At 41.3% G+C, this 19,292-nt stretch overlaps 1 long non-coding RNA gene across 1 annotated transcript; it reads left to right on the plus strand.

The window, feature by feature from the left end:
- The first annotated feature begins 527 nt into the window (after nucleotides 1-527).
- LOC116216594 lies at nucleotides 528-17,946 on the plus strand. The gene is made up of 3 exons (XR_004159698.1): nucleotides 528-652; nucleotides 14,558-14,725; nucleotides 15,622-17,946. It is a non-coding gene; the product is annotated as an uncharacterized LOC116216594 (long non-coding RNA).
- The last annotated feature ends 1,346 nt before the right edge of the window (nucleotides 17,947-19,292 follow it).

Genomic DNA, 19,292 nt, shown 5'->3' on the forward strand with positions numbered 1-19,292 from the left:
TCTGTCTATTTTTTTTTTTTTTTTTTACTATTATGTCAACTCGGGATGGATATTCGAAGCACAGGATTCCTATTGAACATGTCTTTGCTTTAAGATTTCCCCCTGACCCTTGGGCTAAAGTCCTTGGTTGCTCAATTAAACCCAGATGAGAACAATTAATAACTAAGTAATGACAATAAGTTGGGAATCACACGGATGAACGCTCTATGTGAATAGGAAAAGCTCACACAAAAGAGCAAAAAGGATTTGTCGGCTCTTTTTAAGGGGGAATTGGCTTTTCTTTTTTCTTGCCTCTGGCTTACCAGCAAATAAAACTCACTTTTGTGTCTTTGTCGCCTTAAGGATCTCAGTGGGCAGTTGGAAGTGAGAATGGCTGTTTTCCTTTCAACTTGAGGGTGCTGGCGCCACGCAGCCCCAAGGATAGAGAGCAGCCAAAGCAAAGTTTCCTAATAACTCCCCTCCGCCCGCCGCCCCCAGCCGCTCCGGTCCCCCCTCCCCGTGCATATCTGCACACACGCTCCCAGAGAGCCCCGGCGGACAGACGCGAGAAAACAGAAGGGGCCCCGAGTGCCTACGTAGAGCGCACATACACTGATGCCACACTTTCCACGGTGGGAAGGAAATGAAGCGCGCAGTGGCCAGAGCTCGGCGGGTGAGCAAACACACGGACACAAACAGGGAAGCCATTTTTATACGGTTATTCCCTGCAGAAAGTGTTTGGCCGCGCGCGTCTGCCCCGAATAGGCTCTTTGCATCCTTGTTTTCCAAACGGTGCAGCCCGGCTGCGGGGCTCGGGCAGAGGGGAAACTCTGATTGCTTTCAGAGAGAACGGAGAACCGCTGCACAAATCTCCGGAGAAACCATGAATTTGTTGTCCGCTCCGAATTTCTGTTCGTTTCGGGGTTTCTCGCGTAATCTGCGATTGAACGCAAAGCACGAGCGCGTGTCCTTGTTCTCCCTGAGTGCTTTATCTCACGTTTTCCATAGTGCTCAAGTGAATCAGGAGCTAAAAGCCCGTTCTCCGAAGTGAGGACAGGATGCATTCAGCGAGTGAGTTGGGCAGAGCCTTCCCTCCCGCTGCTCGGGATTGTGCCTGGGAACACAGAGCTCCGAAACTGCCGCAGAGCAGAGCTGCCGCCTGTGCCCATTGTCAGGGCTGGAGGGGGAGAGGCGGGGGGGTGAACCTGCTCCTCACTGCCACTGGGACGCTCATCATTCCCTGTGAGCGGGATCATCCCTCACATCGGCTTTCCTCCTAAAGTGAGAGGTCTGCTGGGCAACGCCGGCTGGACGTCTGCATTCAGAAATAGGAGATTTAGCACCGGGGGCTGCCCGATTGCAGGTAAACTTCTGCATGGAGGTATTTTGTAAGCGAAACAAAAATCCCAGTCACGTCTTCATTACTGGCTCAGAGATCGTTGTTCTTCATCTCCCCTAATGACATGTTTGATTTTATAATAGACATGGGGGTGGCTGGAAAGATGAAGAAATAGTGGCCACCTAGAGAGATTCATGGTAAGGAAACTCCTCAGAGCCAGGGGGGAAATCCAAATAAGATCCAGAAGTGAAGGAACGAAAAGTACGGTTCCCATTGCTCAGGATCTGACACACTGCACCCAGTGAGCTGTTGGATGTAGCATGGCACTTCTCTCCCTCCTTGGTTCTCCACAAAAGCAGCAGTTCTTAGCTGCAAGGGAATCTGTGTCAATGATACCTTTCCCATCACTTTGGGGGGGCCCAAACATGCATACGTGTGTGTATATATATATATGTATGTATGTATATATTCTAACCTGTGGAATCCTTCCATCAGCTTTTAGCTCCCTCCACATCTCTTGTGGTGCCTGTCCCCGGCTGGAGCAATCTGTTCCACAGCAGGGAGCCAAAAAACGAGGCTCTGCGATAAAGGGCATTGCAGCACACAGCCCTCAGGGCCGGCCCCAGGCCTCTGCAACACGGACCCATTGTCCCAGAAGGCTGCAGGCACCACCAGAAGCGAGAGCTCTGAGCTGCTGAGCTATGAGTAAATCATAAAGTCCTGCACAGAGAGATGTGGCAGTGATTTGCTTCCAACAGTAAATCAGCTGATGTTAACTCCACTTTATAGTACTTCTTCATTGCAGAGATCTTTTATTGCTCCAGCTGGACACAATTCCCATCAGAGGGAGAACAAGAGTGGGAACTACCTGGGGATGGTCCCTCTCAGCTGGTCAGGAATGTGCATTAAATCCACCATGCAAACCCACTCGTTTTATCCCAGGACACAGCTGAGGACTGCACCACAGCACAGAGCAAAGCTCTCCCAGCACGGGTCCTGTGCTCTCAGCTGGGAGCTCCCAGTACGGCAGTGCTCGCAGTAAGCAGCTGGCTCTCATGGGGATATAAATGCTCTCATCGTTTCTTCTTGCTTGGAAAAGAAACAAATCTCTATAGAACATCCAAATCTGCTCTGTTAAACAACATAGGCTCAGGCCTTGCTAACAAGGGAAGCCTTGGGAAGGAGTTTTGTAGAAGCAACATTCAAAATTTGAGAATGATTCAGTGTCCTACTGTTGGAAGCAAATCACTGCCACATCTCTCTGTGTAGTACGTTAAGATTTACTCATAGTTCAGTGCTGTTCTGGGGCATACAACAGGATGATGGGATCAGGGTGAAGAGCACAGGGCAGGACCAAGCTCTGGGGAAAGAGGCAGAAAAAATGAATGTTCTTTCAGCTAAGTTGCATAATGATTTTTGTTGTAGGTGTTTCTGTGTTGGACACACAGCAGCAGGCGGAGTGGGATGTGCACCCGATGTGTTTTGGAGAGGTACCCCATGATGGCAGATCCCTCTGACTGCCACTATCAGTGCAGAAAGAGAAAGAGCACCCAGGCAGGCAATTTGCAGGTTTCACAATTACTCAGGCTCACTTTGCATGCGAGAGGGAAAGGAAACGGCAGTAGGAGGATTGTTAGCAGAGAATGACAAAATAATGTGATCTGGGAGTCTGCAAGCGGTGGGAGGAAAGGTCCCAGGAAGGGGGGAAAAGAATGATTTCCCAAAGGCAAGCTGGAGGGAAGAAACAACTTTCTTTTGATCCACTGTTTTGTGTGCATTGGGCATTATTATGCAAATATCAGCTAACAAATACAGAAGAAATGCTGGGATGCTTTAAAAATTAAGGGGCAATTGTCTTACACCATAAATGTATTTACATGTAAGCCAATGGACCTGCTGCCATTTACATCAGCAAAGGACTGGAAGGGACTTTCTGGGGTTCTGACACCTGCCCTCATAATACCGCGTGTGCTTTAGTCCTGGGGAGCATCTGCTCCTCGCAGTTAGCTCACTAAAAGCCATAACTCCTTTTCAAAACCCTGGAATGAGCTTTGGACTTACAGTGAAAGCCGCATCCATGGTAAACCACAAGAAGAGACAGTGGGATGTCATGGATGTTGTCAGTCTGGCTGGAGAATTTACTTTTTGTCAATCGTCTCTTTGGGTAAGAGGTTACATAAACAATATGAATTACATTCTGTTTATAAAACAGAAAGCAGGGTTGCAAAATGCGATCTGTGAGCTGTGGGGCTGGAAGAGACACAGAGAGAAACAGCAGCCAGTAGCAGTCAGCACGCTAACATGTGTCCAACCTTTTGGCTTACCTGGGCCACACTGCTTGAGAAGGAATTGTACAGGGGCCATGTCTACAAAGGTTGCTCCAAAACTAATGCCTCCTATTTATTTCCATGGAAACTACAACCAATACAAAGAGCACAATAATGTTATTTGCTAGAACAAATTCTCAGCTATAAAACACTCTTTTTTTCAACAGTCACCACCATTAGCTAAGAATTTTTCTTGCAATGAATAAGAACCTGCATACTGTGTTCATAACAATCTACATCAATGAATCTGACCTGTTACCACTGTCACCACTTCTGAAATGCATCATCCACCACATCACTGTGCTCACATCCACTGTTTGGTCTCTATAAACATTCAGCAAGCATCAGTGAATGTCAAAGGGCTGTCATTTTTTCTACATGGAGGAATTCAGTGACACATCTTTGCCTCATCTGCACTGGCATGTTAGACATCACTTTGTCATATTGCCCCTCTGCTGCCATCTGTCACACAGCAACAAAATGTAGCAGAATATTGGTGGAAGGTTTGTCTTCTACTGCCATACCACCAATGTGTGCCTCTGACATCGTGGGTCAACAGAATAAAACATGAGGCATTACTTTTAGAGCAGTCCTTGTAGCATTATCATTAATGTATATAAGTAACAAAGCTTATTTTATTTATTAATGCTTTTTATTAGAACATATAAAAAAGAGAGCAACATAAAAGTAGTGGGATATTTGGCCTTCTTTTTGTGAAATTAACGCATCAGTCTGGTTTGATGGTAGTGATTCCAATTCTTAGTGAGCTCTCAGGGTGTTCAGAGGAGATTTTTGATGAAATTTGACTCTTCCTGTACTTCATCCTTGACAAGAGTTGTTCCCAAATGTACGTACTGCCAAAAAGTGGTGGCACGAATAAAACATGACTGTGAAGTGATGGATGTGTCTCTCTGGTAAGAGAGGGATTATAAAAGTCTGGTAAGGAGACATGATCAAATTTTTGATTGCAACTCTATACATTCTACTAGAGAATTTGCAGATAATATATTATTGTCGACTAAAAATAGTCACAAACAAGCAAAAATATTATTTTTTTGGCAGTCTTGAAACTCATTCTCAAATTCCTTTATCAAAATGGAAAGCGTGGCTACACATTTTTGCTGTTCAGCCAACAGTATCAAAATCCATAAGCTTGTCTGCTATAACTTGAGCTGGCACTGCACCGTGCTCTGTGCCCTGGTTCCAGCCCAGATGGGATTCATAACACACTGGTACTCCTTTGGTGCTGAGGGGCTGTGCCAGGCTGGGGCAGAGCCACCACCATGATGCTGTGGGGCAGAGAGAGGCCGCACCGAGGGCTGTGCCAGGCCACATGCAGCCCACAGATGTGGGTTAGACATGCATCAATACTTTAAGCATGAGTTGTCCTGGATTACCTCACCTCCCTCGTAGGTGATCTGACTGTTCAAACACTGCCCGTTGCAGAGCAGAGGTGTTCCCATGTGAACCACAACATGATTTCCCTATGAGACCCCAACCAGCTGAGAGGCTGTGGAGCCAGAGGGCAGCATGGTGGTGATGGGACTCAACCGTACACACACAAACTGTAATTTACATGGAAACTTTCTTCAGTGATGAGTGCAGCTAAAAAAACTTTACCCACAGCCTTTCTGTAAGTATTAACTGCCTGTCCAATATCTACATTCAAAAAGATGTGAGTTTTTATTTCAGAATTTTACTGTAGACATTGTTCAAAGGAGGATTGACAATATCTTTACTTGAAAGACTCCCTTGGAGTCATTTCTTAAACGAAATGTCTTTAACTGCATTTTGTCAGCAACGATACCCAAATTAGGATGATCCTAACATCATTTTCAGAGTTCAAATGAGGATCTTCAGTCAGCTCTAACTCAAGAAGTTTGGTGCAGATGTTAATTTACCCTCTAAATAATCACATCTTCAAGTACATACTTAACATCATTCCAAGTAAATAAAAATGGGGAGAAAATGGAAAGCTGCGTAGGGCATAAAGCAAAATGAGAAAGCTGAGCTGGACTTGTAATCCTAAACTATTCTTACTTTTTAAAATACCAGGCTGAATTTCTTCAAACATGAATTGTTTTTCCCTTCCTCAAAGATGGCTTTAATACCAGCCAAGTTTGAAGTTTATAATGACATTTATTTCTGAGCTGTGTATTCATGCTTGAGAATTTCATTTTGGAGAGTTGGAGGCTGTGATCTTTACTTATATAATGTTTAACGTGACCGAACCAATTTTCAGAACTAAGAAATGCAAAAGTATTGAAAAATGCCCAGAACAGGAATGGGCATTTCCATTCCATAAGGAATCTGTTTGGAAAAAAAATTATAGAGAGTTATTGGAATTAGAATCTAAGTTTATCTTAAGTTTGCTGGAAGGGAAAGTTATATTATATGACACAATTAAGCATTGGCTTCAGGTCTGGTCCAAAGCCCAATAAAGTCAGCGGCGTCTTTCCACAGGCAAACTAAGAGACTTTGGGTCTGACTCATAAACTGCAGAGTTCCACAGAAGATAATAGTTATACACTGCTATGTGAAAGTTAAATATAGCCCAGTGTTTGTAAGAGCGTGTATGTATTACCACTAATTTAAAACCCTAGTTAAGATAGGGTTACACTTTCCATTTAATTCATATGCATATGTTTGTATTTGTAGGCATGTACATGTAAAGACAGACATCAGTGAATGTGCAAGCACACGTACTGCTTCCAATGGGAATGACTGAATCGAGTATATACACACAGTATTAAATACCAGCTTTTACTGCAGCAGATATCACCGCTGCAATACATATACTCTGACAGATCTGAATGTACAGTTTCAAAACCAGCAGCATCTGTTTACACTGAACTGCAATAAAAACTGAAAGAGGCATCAGTTAATATTAGAGTTTTATCTTTTCAATGTCCAGAAACAGTTTCTGTGCCTTTGATGTAGGCTGTCAAGCACTACTGGAAAATTGCATCTCTCTAATTACGGCATTCAGTACAGAGGGAAGGGCATGACTGCCAGGCAGCATTTGTCAGGGGGACCCTGCACGGGCTTGCTTTTGGGTACTGATAACTGAGGTTAACTCACATTCAAAAAAACACCACTCCACCCAAAGGAAAACACCAAACAGTAAAACAGTCCTTGCACAAAGGGGAGAAAACCAAAAGGGCACTATTTTTGGATGATCTTGTAGGAAGCCATACAGTTTTTGTGATTAACCTGTCTCTCTCCTGGCTGCACCCTTACAGAGCTCCCTGTATGCCCCAGAAGAGTTTGGCTTGAATATAAACTGAGTGACAGAAGCACCATTTCTTACACAGGCACTGCATGTCTGCGCCTGCGGGAAGAACCTGATTAACTGTGAGATGGTTGTATTGTGCCTGATGAGGTGGCTTCACACTTTGAGGCATTTAGGGTTGGTATTGACTTATCTGCTTGGCCTCAAATCCCTGATCCCCATTTCTTCTCTTAGGTGATATAGGGTCCTCTTGACTATATGTGACAAAAGGACAAAAGATCTTACCACATTTTTAAAGCTGGATCTGCTGCCTGATGACATTTAGAGCTATGACCTTGCTAATGGCTGTGATGGTAAAAGGAGGGATGGTTAGAAAGCCACAGGTGACTGAAACCTGTAAGGTGACCATACCATCAAAAGGATAGCAGCATTTTCACACAACTTTGTTTAGTCAAGCAGGATCTCCTCTCCTCTCCTCTCCTCTCCTCTTCTCTCCTCTCCTCTCCTCTCTCCTCTCGTCTCCTCTACTCTCGTCTCCTCTACTCTCCTCTCTTCTCATCTCCACAGGGAGAATGTTCTCTGAGAGGTGACTCCAAGAACAGTGGCTAGATATTTGCTGGAAAAAGGAAAAATAGCCGGCTGACACTCCATGAAGCTGAAAGGAACAATATGGTCAGTGTCTTCCATGCAGAGATTGCCAAAGTTCGGGAGGGAGGTGAAGAGATCTCATAAAAGATACATCCCTAAGGATGCAGCATATAGCAAACAGCAGTAAGACCTGTGCAGGGGACATTGAATGCATTGTACTGTGCCTGGCAACAGCAGTATGGGCAAAATAAGTGCATGAACATAAACGTTAGCATACAAGCTACTTTACTGGTAATTCATAAGGAGAAGTTTCAGAGTGCTTAATGCAACCGTAGCCAGGGGGACTGAGGTGTTCATGTTCATTTTAATGAGGAGGACAGGCCAGAAAAAGGATTACCCAGACTTTCCAGCTGCAGGAGTTGAGTACTGTGGGATAGCTGCCAGCCACTTGGATTCTGCTTGTTCTGGAGCACAGGTAAACAGCAGGTGTCCACATCTCTGGGAGAAAATCTGCTTCCAAGATCTGTCTCGAAGGAGCTGGTGCTTCTCTGTCAGGCTGCGTGTTTTTCTAGAGGCATAATGGCACATATTAAGAGACAAAACCAAGTTTTCTTTGGATAGAGCAACACCTGTATCTGATGTCCAAAGGTCGTCATTGGCTGTGACCATGTTGGTTTTTTTTTGTTTGTTTCAATATTTCCAGTGTAATATTTATTGAACCTAAGAAACAACACAGTGAGGAGCTCAGACATGACGAGGATTACAGTGTGTTCACATCTCCTTTTTATTCTGCTTCTCTATTTACTCTCCTTCAATTACACTCCTGTCCCACTGTGTGTCTTTAAATTCATGTTTGCACTCAAACACTTATTCACAGAATCACAGAACTGTAGGGGTTGGAAGGCACCTCTGGAGATCGTCAAGTCTAACCACCTGCTAAAGCAAGGTTCCCTGCAGTAGGTTGCACAGGATGTATCCAGGCAGATCTTGAGTATCACCTAGAATGAGACTACATAGCTTCTCTGGGCAGCCTTTTGTAGTGCTCTGTGACCCCCATAATAAAGATGTTTTTCTTCATGTTTGTATGGAACTTCCAGTGTTCCTGTTTGAGCCCATTGCCCCTTGTTCTGTTGCCAGGCACCACTGAAAAGAGCCCAGCCTCATCCTCCTGACTCCCAACCTTTAGGTATTTGATATCGAAGATATTGAACTGGGGACCCAGAACTGGACATAATTCTCCTGATGTGGCCTCAGCAGGGCAGAGTAAAGTGAAGGATAATGCCCCTTGACCTGAATATGTAGCCGTTAGAACATCCAGAAACATGTAATTGCTCTTTACTAAGTATTAATTTGCCTTTTCTTCTATATGGGAATTTGTATATGTGTTATATTTGGCTCCAGTCCTGCAAACAGTTGTGCCCATGAATGACTTTATCCACATTAGGAGCTCCATGGTTCACAGCTTCTCTCTCACCCACTGAATTCTGTGAAGTTACTCATGCAGTTAAATTACCTGCAAGCATATGTGTTTTCTAGATCAGGGCCTCTCCTTGTAAGTTAGATCTTTATAATTAATTTAAGATATAAATACTTTTTTTTTTTTAAATAAAGGAACCAAATCCTTGGAAAGTGGCAGTAAATGTTTAGGGTTGCAATTTTTAGTGCTATAAAATGTACCTTGGTTTACTAATTAATAACTGTTTTTTAATTTGACCCACTAAAAATGAAATAGCACCAACATGTTAGCAAACCATTTTGGAAAATATTTAATATTTAATAATTTAATATATTAAAATAACCATCAGAGCTTAAACAGCATAACGAGTTAAGAACATTTTCTTGAATGTTGTGTTCACAGAAGGTGCCATTGTATGCTTGCCGCTCGGCCAGCTCATAAATGCGTCAGGCTTTGATCCTAAAACCTTTGCCAGTTGGACATGGTTGTGCCTGCTCACAACACACTAAGTGTCCTGGAATGCAACAAGTGGTTGGATCAGAGCCTTAGATCTGAAGATTCCCTAGGCTTATAAGTGCTCATTTAGAATGATTATCTATTTTCCTTTCCATTAGAATCTGCTGCAGCTCCCTTTGGATGAGATGCTCAAGCACCCTCAATAAGCTGCAATTGATGCATGATTTGTTTTCTGGAAGGATACAACTTATCCTCTGACAGAGGCCTGAGGTTATTTTAACATTTATGTAAACATCATTTTGAGCATGAAAATGCAAGCCAAACTTTTCTACACGAGGTAGCAGTACTGGAAAGATGTGAGCCATACAACTGGCTGTAGGTCTGGGAGCATCCTCACAGTGGCAAAACGAGATTTCACTGTGAATCACAGCCCAGCTCCAGGAGGACAGATTCTAGTGACGTACCACTCCTGGCCTGTGATTTTTCTTCTGACATTCTTCTGTTCATCCTTGTGCCCTAACATAAAGCTTGTATCCTTTATATTTGCTCAGTTGTTGGCATTGTGCTTGGCTTGGTGGCTGTGTTGTTTGGTTGGATGAATGTTCTGTCGCCTGTCTCCATGCAGGTGACATTTATGTCTGTCAGCAGATGCAACGGACTTTGCTTTCTGCCTTCACCTGCTCAATTTCTGTTCTAGGACTGCACAGTCCTACAGCCTCCATCCCCACAGTGGACCAGATCACCTTGAGCCATTTCAGCCCCAATAACACCTGCTCCATTTCCACTGCCCACTCCTTAAAATGTACACATCTGTCCCTAAAACAGACATTCACAGGACGGGAGTCTTTTTTGCTGAACTACAAAGCTCAGCCTCCTTTGCCAGCAGCTTGCTTGCTTGTGACACCAGTGTCTCACACTCTTTAACACCTGACATGGATTTCAACAAGGTCTTTTGTGAATGAAGTGGGCCTAGAAGCCCCACAGGAAAATCAGACGAAAACAACTGTTCACAGCTCTCTAGAAATTGGTGTCAGCTCCCTGATACAGAGAGTTTTACAGCTCTATAAATCAGGCTGAAAAAGTAACCAGAAGCCCTGTTAGCGTTCTGTTTCTTTTAGCACATCCGTTTCTTGTAAAAATCCGATTAGAGGGACTGGTCTCTGTAGAAATCATTCACTCTGAACCCAACAGGGCAATAAATCAAAGAGCTACAAATCACCACAATTTGCAGATTCTGAGTTTCATCACTTTATTGCTTTCAGAAACATGTCAATGTTTTTGGAGAATATTTACTTCTGCATCTTTTGTCATGTTGTGGGATGATAAAGAAAACAAAAACATTTTCTGAAGACCAGGTATCTCCTTTGTGTGACTAATTGAACATTGTCTCTAAGGATTCGGGGCAAGAGTGCTATTCCAAATGAAGATTCATACCAAATCAGTGAGACTATTCCCATAACTTGGAGCTACAGGAAGAATTATTTTCTTATGAAAGCAGCAGAAACAGTGCAGGATTTTACAAGGGTTTCTGTGAAAAGGAAAAACGAGACTCAATGATGATCGTATAAATAACACCATTTACAACTCCTCTGCCCCAGCCCTTATTTAGCCATAACAAAAATTACGATTATTTGCTGCAGCAGGCAAAGATTTCACCACATTGGAGTATGAATGACAAAAATGTTCCCAAGAAACTTTGCCCTCCTAGTGACAGTAAATTCAATCTAGGCTTGCAAACTCCAGATAACCCTGTGATGAGTCACACCAGCCTGCTCAATGATGTATGAGACCTAGCAGTGGCCATAGCTGTGATTCAGCAATTGTGAACTGGGAGCTATTGGAGGAACACTTTTAGAGCAGGCTTCATCGTGAGTCATGTTCTGTTAAACTTTTTCACAAATCTTTTTCCAGTCCTGGAGAGAACGCTTGTCTTTATCTGTGTGCTTACCAAGGCAACAAGTCCAATGTCTCCAGCCGACTTGTAGCTTCTTAGTACAACGGTTTTCTGCTCACCATCGGATTCACCTCATTATTCACAAAGTACTCTCAGCTTTTGCAACTTTTGCAGGGAAAAAGCAATCATACAAGGAAAAAAAGGCTTTGGACACAGGCTGAATGCATTTAATTCTTCCCTTTACATTAGTAACACAGTGACAGTACACCATTTAACAGGGATAAATTTAATACCTATGTGTATTTAACTGAACTATGTTGGTGTCTGAGTGCTCCAGCATGGGCCAGATGCCCACTGTGCAAGATAATATGTATCAGAGAAGAAAAAAATGGTCAAGTCTCTGCGTTGCCTTTACCAGGATATATGGAAGTTTTCTACTTTTTCACTGTGAGAGTGACAGAGCACTGGAGCAAGCTGCCCAGAGAGTTGTGGAGTCTCGGAGATACTGAAGGCCAACCTGGATGCCTTCCTCTGCAACCTACTGTAGGGAACTGCATTAGTAGGAGGTTGGACTCTATGATCTCCAGAGGTCCCTTTCAACCCCTAGAATTCTGTGTTTATGTGATTCTGTGATTCTGTGAAGTTCCGATTTCTCTATACTATATGCAGATGACGTATAATTTAAGGGGAAAGTTTTCAATGGCACAGCTTGTTGTTAGACATCTGACTCTCCCTGACCTTCAGTGGGACGTTTAATGTTTATTTATCAATGGTGACTTTGAAAAGGACCACTTAGGCACCTAAGTGATATGATCACATTTTTCAAAAGTGCCTTTAAATGCTGGAAAATATTCTCAGAAATGAGAACTATGCTTTATAGTCACTGTTTTTGGCAGACTTACCTTTCTAATTTAGCCTAGTTGTTTAAACAGGTCTGTCATTTCTATTCTACAATCAACAGAGTCAACTAAGTGCATTAAATAAGAATCTAAGTGTATTGTAAAGGCTGGTTTAAGATTCGTCTTTGAGCACTGCTGTGTAGTGTTACAGTAGGACACCATCTGCTGTCCAAGCAGAGTCCGACTGCAGCTGCCTCAACAGCAGAGTGTAATATCCTAGCTACAAGAATATTGTGAGTAGTTTTATTGTGTTAATGTTTTTACAAACAAAATTCTCTGTCAGATTTGTGAGTCTGCACTGTTTTTCTTTAGGACATTTAATTGAATCCAATCATTTTTATTCTTACACAGTAGGAAAGCACAAAGTGAGGATTTCCTCAAGAAGATAATGTTTTCCTTTTTTGCTGAAATGTCAGGTAGTCAACGAAATACATGCTGTCAGTGGAAATGAATAGTAATGCTTCAAACTTTGCTTTTGCAAGTAATTGGCTAAACTCTACATGTTAGCTCTACTCTAAGAGCAGCATGGCACATCAGCTGGGTGCAAGGTATCTGTGACTGCCCATGGATGACACTCTTCCCATCCCAGTCCTGCTCTTAGGAAAACACTCAAGGCTTTACTGGTGTAGCTGCCAATTAGTATTATTTGTAAAGGAGATTTCCACAGTAAGGTTGCTTTATAATTAGAAACTGACCTGAGACCATCCGCTTATTTTACACAGGCCACTGAATTGGTTGCAGAGGTGTCATGACTTTGGTTACTGTCACCTGAACCACTTCTGAAGTGTCCTCACTGTAGAAGCTCCATTCTCTCTTACAGATCTCTAGTGTGTACTAAATTAATTTCAGGTTTTGAATGTAGATTATCAGGTACAGTTATATCTGTCGACAGTATTTTTAAAATGTCGATATTATCTGCATATTTTCTCTCCATTTTGTTTTCTAGAAAGAGGGAAATTTTGTTTAAAATGGCATCTGCTTTCTTTTGTTTCAGTACTAGTTTTCCACTCATGATGCTCAAAATGGAAAAAATATTATAGAAGAAAACCACTGGATTGTCAAGTTGCATTATAAATACAAGGTAGTAGGACATGAATGCAGTTTGAATTAGTATAGAAAAGTTACGGCCAGGAGCTGAAACAAGATTTGCAGGAAAAATGATGGTATCACTATATGTAGACTAAAGATCTCAAAAGGGGATCATAGCCTTTAAATTCCTCTCTTAATCATAGAGTCGTAGAATCATAGAATGGCTTGGGTTGGAAGGGACCTCAAGGATCTTCAGGCTCCAACCCCCCCTGCCACAGGCAGGGCCAACTCTTTCCAACTCTTAAGGGCTATATAATTAGAGTTTTTGGTTGGCTGAAGTGGTAAAGTTGGGAATAAAATTGTCTTTAATTTCCTGAATAAACCAATGGGCAATTAGTGAGTGATTTTCGTTCTGCTCCCTGAGGAATCCTACATATTGCACTGCCTGCATAGGAAACCTCAGTTTGATGACTCAGTGGAGATGAATCTAGGTCTTGGTATGTACATAGACACATCTGAGATCTTAAGAAGCTATAGCAAATCAATATCCTTGTCCACTTTTGAGAATAATCTACACATTTCCTACTAATAATATACTTATTATTATGGGAGATAATTGGTCTTGGCCACTGTGCTAATCACCTCTTTTCTGTCTTCAAGTCTGGCTTTAGCCAGATAGCATACAAAAACTGAATGTAGAGAGATAGTTTATCAGAATTAAGTATTTCCAGTCTCAGTTGCTTTAGCTACTGATCCAGGAAAGTACCCACAGGACAAATTGTACATATTTTAGGATTTCTATGTTCTTTCTTCATACATTTGGAGCATGAAGAAACATTTTAGAAGTGAGGAAGAGAGAATGGAAAGTTATACAGAAGTTTTATTGCATTTTTCTTTAGAAATGCCTATTCATAAATTTGGTTATAATAACTGTGGCTAAGTAATTTCCATATTGTTTAATGAGGCGCTTGGGTAGATGGATAATGATCTTAAGGTCAGTTAAGGCAATACTGATGTATGCCTTTTGTACTGAATCATTTTCTCTTGATTCATTGCTCCCTAATTTCAAAGGTGAAATTGATAAACACATCTCTGGAAAACAAACATCACTACTGAGTTAGGAAGTCAAAGGTCATATGCCACTATTCCACCAATGACAGAGAAACTCTCTGTAGGAGATTAAGGTCAATTCTGTGGCACATTATTTGACAAAACAATTGAAACAAAATTGAATTCTTCTCGTTTTTTCACCATTTGCTCAATTTTACTACTTACGACATTGTTCCTAGTACAAGTATTAACAGATGGCTTTTTGCCTGATGGATTATCCTGATATTATATCTATGTTATATTTACAGATCTGGATGCAGTGGACTCATGCATAATCTCTCTGTGTTAGACATTTACCATCTACCTACCACTCCCGTCTTGAGTAGAGATGGCTGCTGGACGTCATGCTACAGGCCTCAAATATGTCAAAGATTCTTCAGCAAGGAAGGAAAAAAGTGTTTTTCTGCTTGCCATGGGTAAGATCAGAAATGATGAGCTGTAATTGTCCAAGAAATATTTAAGTGGGATACTGGGAAGAAATGTCTAATGGTAAATACCGTAGAAAGACAGAAACAAATGACTAAGGAAGTTATGTAGTGTCTGTAATGAGAAATTCTTTAGGAACCCTAAGAAGCATCTATCATGAGTAGGTTATAATCCTATTCTGCCTTTTTAAGGAGAAAAGGAGAGCAAATTAAATGTTGTTTGAAGATCTTTTTTTCATTTTCCATGATTCTATGATTATTTTTCTTTTATCTGTGGCTCCTGCAAGACTTTTCCCCTGGTCACCTACCAACTCCAATGGAGCCAGGCAGCCTGACAAGGACCATGTTTCAGATAACTGGAAGAACTCAGTGATCGCAAACACAGCTGCCTTTTCTCCAGTTCTCCATGTTCCTCCAGCCAGAATTGCTCCAGAGGGAGAGCTAAGCTGGGGGCTTGTCAGCACGGGAAGGCTTTGCAAGTTATCCCTCTGTCGAGGCTCCAGTGTAGCTGTATCACTATGGCACCATCTGGGGATACTCATTTTCCATGATAAGAGATAGTTTCTTTTGGCTTACTTTAAGTGCATTTAGTTTCCAAAGTGACAAAGGGCCCCGTGTTGGTCTGAACATAGCCAGGGTCTGACTGCCGCCATGGGATTTGACTCCCATCACATCTTGTGGCCTTCGGCATTCTGAGGCTGATTTGCCTTTTTATTCTTGGTCAATGGCAGCTTTCAACACGGGGCCCTGAACTAAGCCCTCAGCTCACAAAGCATAAAATAACATGGATAACATGGCTAACTCTGGAAATAAGATCCTTACACAAAAAAATGATACAATACAGCAAATGGTCACATCAGATAACAGTATTTGAGTTCATTCCTCAGCTCATGCCCTACCTGGAGCTCATCACTGCCTGACTTCTGCATGCCCAGTCTGCTGGAGGACCTGTCCTGGGGCCCAGCCGAAAGCTCTTCAGTGAGTTCCCACTCTCCTCTACAAGTCCAGAGCAGCACCAGAAGTGATCATCATCCCGTGTTCCTCAGGAATTCATGCAGGATGGTTGCTGGGGAACTCTGCCCTATATGTTTTCTCCTTGTTCCGCTCTTTGCTTCCACTTGCCTCCATTCTGATGGCATGTCTTCTGTGTTCCCCAGCCAGCAGCTTATTTTGAAGATTCAACAGGAGCTAACCCAGCACATTAAACTCATATTAACTCTCTATGCAGGGAAGATCAATAGGTTCTAGCCAAAACCTAAATACACATCGCTGCTCACCACTGCTTTCACTCAGTCAAACAAATACGTTTAAAGTTCCAATACTAATTCACCTTTAAACTTCTCCAGAGTTCTGAACAAAACCATACCAACCTGAAACCTGAGGACCACTTCCAAACAAAACAACATCTACAGCTGTAACTTGGAGAGAATTCATTTAAAGATGAAACCTTCTATGTAACAGTCATTTCAAAATAGAAATAAAATGTTTTTTCTTACGTTAATCCCAAATCATCAACATAGTTAATAAATGAGGTTTAGACATTTGTGACAGAACATTTCCTGTTCTATGCTTTATAAATGTCTCTCCCAGCAATGCAATGCAGCTTGGAGAAGTAGCAGCCCACCTTTACTGAGGGACCTCTATCTTTCCAGTGCCATAGAGCAAATCATCACCATTAATCTGAGGTGCGTCCCTTCACCTTCCCCGATGGCAAATCCTACAGGTGGGAGAGATTAATAATATGCAAAGCAGGAGTGGTCACAGAGTCAGAGTTCAGAAAGGTAAGCTTTCCTCCATCTCCAGCACACTTGACCACACAGTGCCTGAGCACAGAGCTCAGGCCCCCCACCTGGATTTGTTACAATCATCAAGCATATGCAAAGCTCAGAACCAACCTACTCATTTTCTGCAGCATCCAGTATAGGTTATGTGAAATATTAAAATATGTAATTGTAAATGCATGCCCTTTATTGCGTTATAACTAAGAAACCAGATCTTTTCCCAGTGACTTTCCATGCAACTTTTCCCTATTCTCATATCCCATGGGGCTCTTAAGTGTGCAAAGGCACCAGTATTAAAATTTATAAGATATTTATATAAATCAGATGGTTGGTAAGTATTAAATCTGATTTTTCTCAATAACCCGAGGGGGAACATTAAAATATTAAAATTGTTTGAATTTTTAAAACACAAATGGGCTTTTGAATAGTTTAGGCCCAAGTCTCAACTCTTGTACTCAAATACATTCTGGCTGAGGACAGAGTACTTGAAGTTTTAATCTTGTTATTCACATCTAGTGAGACAAATGGCAGACTTAGTAGAAAGTCTGTTCTGAAAAATCATAAACAGATCCATGTGGAAAAATGAATTGTATTTTCTGTTTTCATCCCGTGATTTACATCTTTGAATGGATGTATCTCTGGTCTTAAATAATTGAGGTCATAATGTAGAACTTGCTGTCAGAATTGCCTCATGGCATTACCAGTTTAGGTACTATCTTTGCCTCCATATTTCAATATCTTTGATGTAATTGTGAACATGAAACCTTACAACAATTTTCTGTTCAAGAAATTTTATTCTCAGACTCTTAACACATTCTGGGATCTAAGTCTGGCTCCATATCATCAACTGTGCTGTGAACTCAACAGTTAACAGTTGTGGGTAAGCACAGCCATAGGCTTCCATTTTTTTTTTAGTAGATAAATAACATTTTCCTCAAGGATGATGTGTTATTGTTCTGAGATGTGCAAGGGTATGTCTAGAATAGCTGCAGAAGAGGGAGTTGTGCTTGCAAAAAGAACATTTGCTCTTTCCTTTAGGCTCTGATTAGGTCAATTCTTGGGACATGTTTGGCTTGCAAACCCACAATTACTGTGGGTACAGTGGTTTACAGCTTTTCTGGAAAAAGGGATTTCTCTGCATGCTGTTTTGGTCATCTTATTGCCAAACCAGTGTGTATATGTGTGCATTGGAAGATAAAGCAAATTGTAACAGGAATGTGCTTAAAATTTATATCACTTTTTTTCCATAGCTGGAAAAGGTCAACCTACTGGTATAGGTGTCTGTGCACAGAAAAAGGAATACTGCCATGAGAAAATAACAGTGGAATCAGAAGAAACAAGAAATGATACACTGACAAAAACAATGTTTTTATTGTTAGATGTTTTAATCTTTGTGCTTCAGGCCTCATTTCATATTTTGTATTGCAAAATAAAAAACAAACATATGAAAGAAGAGAATTGTGTTTTTTTCCTTTTGAGCTGCTATTTAAATGAATTCCTATTATAGTCTGTAAGAACCGTATTTTAGGGAATGTAGCAAATCCCAACAAGTAAACAAATGCTTCTTAAATCTAATCATTATAAGATTATTCCTGATATTTATAATACCCTGGCCTTTAAGTTTTCTTTTAGAACAGCTGCAGGGCTTTTGGGCAATATGAGTAGCTCCAAACAAGCTGAAAAACTCTCAAGAAGTGATTTGTCATCTTAGGCAAGGAATTTTTAGAATAACCCGATGGCATATGAAACTAGGCTTAAATACCATTATGATAAAAACCACTTACGCTACTGATAATCATCCTATGTGAATTGGCACTCCACATGCTTACAGACAAATCTGGACACGCTTCAATTGCCTTTTCAGCACATCTGAATACTATTAATACTATGAAAAATGTTATATATGTAAATTACAAAAAAACCACTGTAAGTAAAAAGTATATGTTCATCATTGCAATTATTGACTCGTGCCAAGAAAGCACCTTGTGAAAGCAGATAATTGTCTTTTTAAAATTAGAGATGAAAGAAACCTGCAAGATCATTTTGTTAACCGTGACAAACTTGGCATGCTGTTATTACATTTTATCTAGAAGGAAATGCTAACTCACTGATTCATAACAGATACCTCATTTTGGTGTTCTTTTCTATTTAGTAATGCTGATGAGTTCTTTGAGTTGATCACCTGTAAATTCCTCTTGTGAAGTAGTCTTATCCATAATTATCATTATAGGGCTACCTATATTACCTTTTTATCAAGATGCTGGTCTTCGGACTGATGAAAAAGGAAGTTCTTACACATTTGGCTTCCAGAAGTCTGGATAATACTAGCTTTGCTTCCAAGCTCTTAATGTAATGCTGAATATGTCTGAATTTTGTTGAATTTCTCTGTTCTGCAATGTAACTAATAAATTTTCACTGACTTTCTCTGAAGAATCAGTGAGACTAATTCAGGTGTAGAGAGTTTCCACAGAGGCCCTCAGAGATCTCTCCCCATATGGGGATATGGATATGGAGTTTTCACTGAATAAAAGCTTGTAAAAGCTGCAATTTCATCTTCAAGAGATACCTACAGTTGAAATCTTTCTGAGCCTAGCTAAGTTTATTTTCTGTGTTATCACACTTGAATAATTTTTACCAAAGGGAAAACAGAAGAAGGCATTAAACTACTTGTGACCTAAATTTTTTATTGTAGGAAGCTTGTGTTCACTTTAGACCTGGGCAGCCAGGCTTTGTTCTTCTTTGAGGCACTTTATGTCCAAACCACTTCTCCAATGGAA

Source organism: Meleagris gallopavo, chromosome 4 (genome assembly GCF_000146605.3).
Source record: "Meleagris gallopavo isolate NT-WF06-2002-E0010 breed Aviagen turkey brand Nicholas breeding stock chromosome 4, Turkey_5.1, whole genome shotgun sequence".
Classification (NCBI taxonomy): domain Eukaryota; kingdom Metazoa; phylum Chordata; class Aves; order Galliformes; family Phasianidae; genus Meleagris; species Meleagris gallopavo.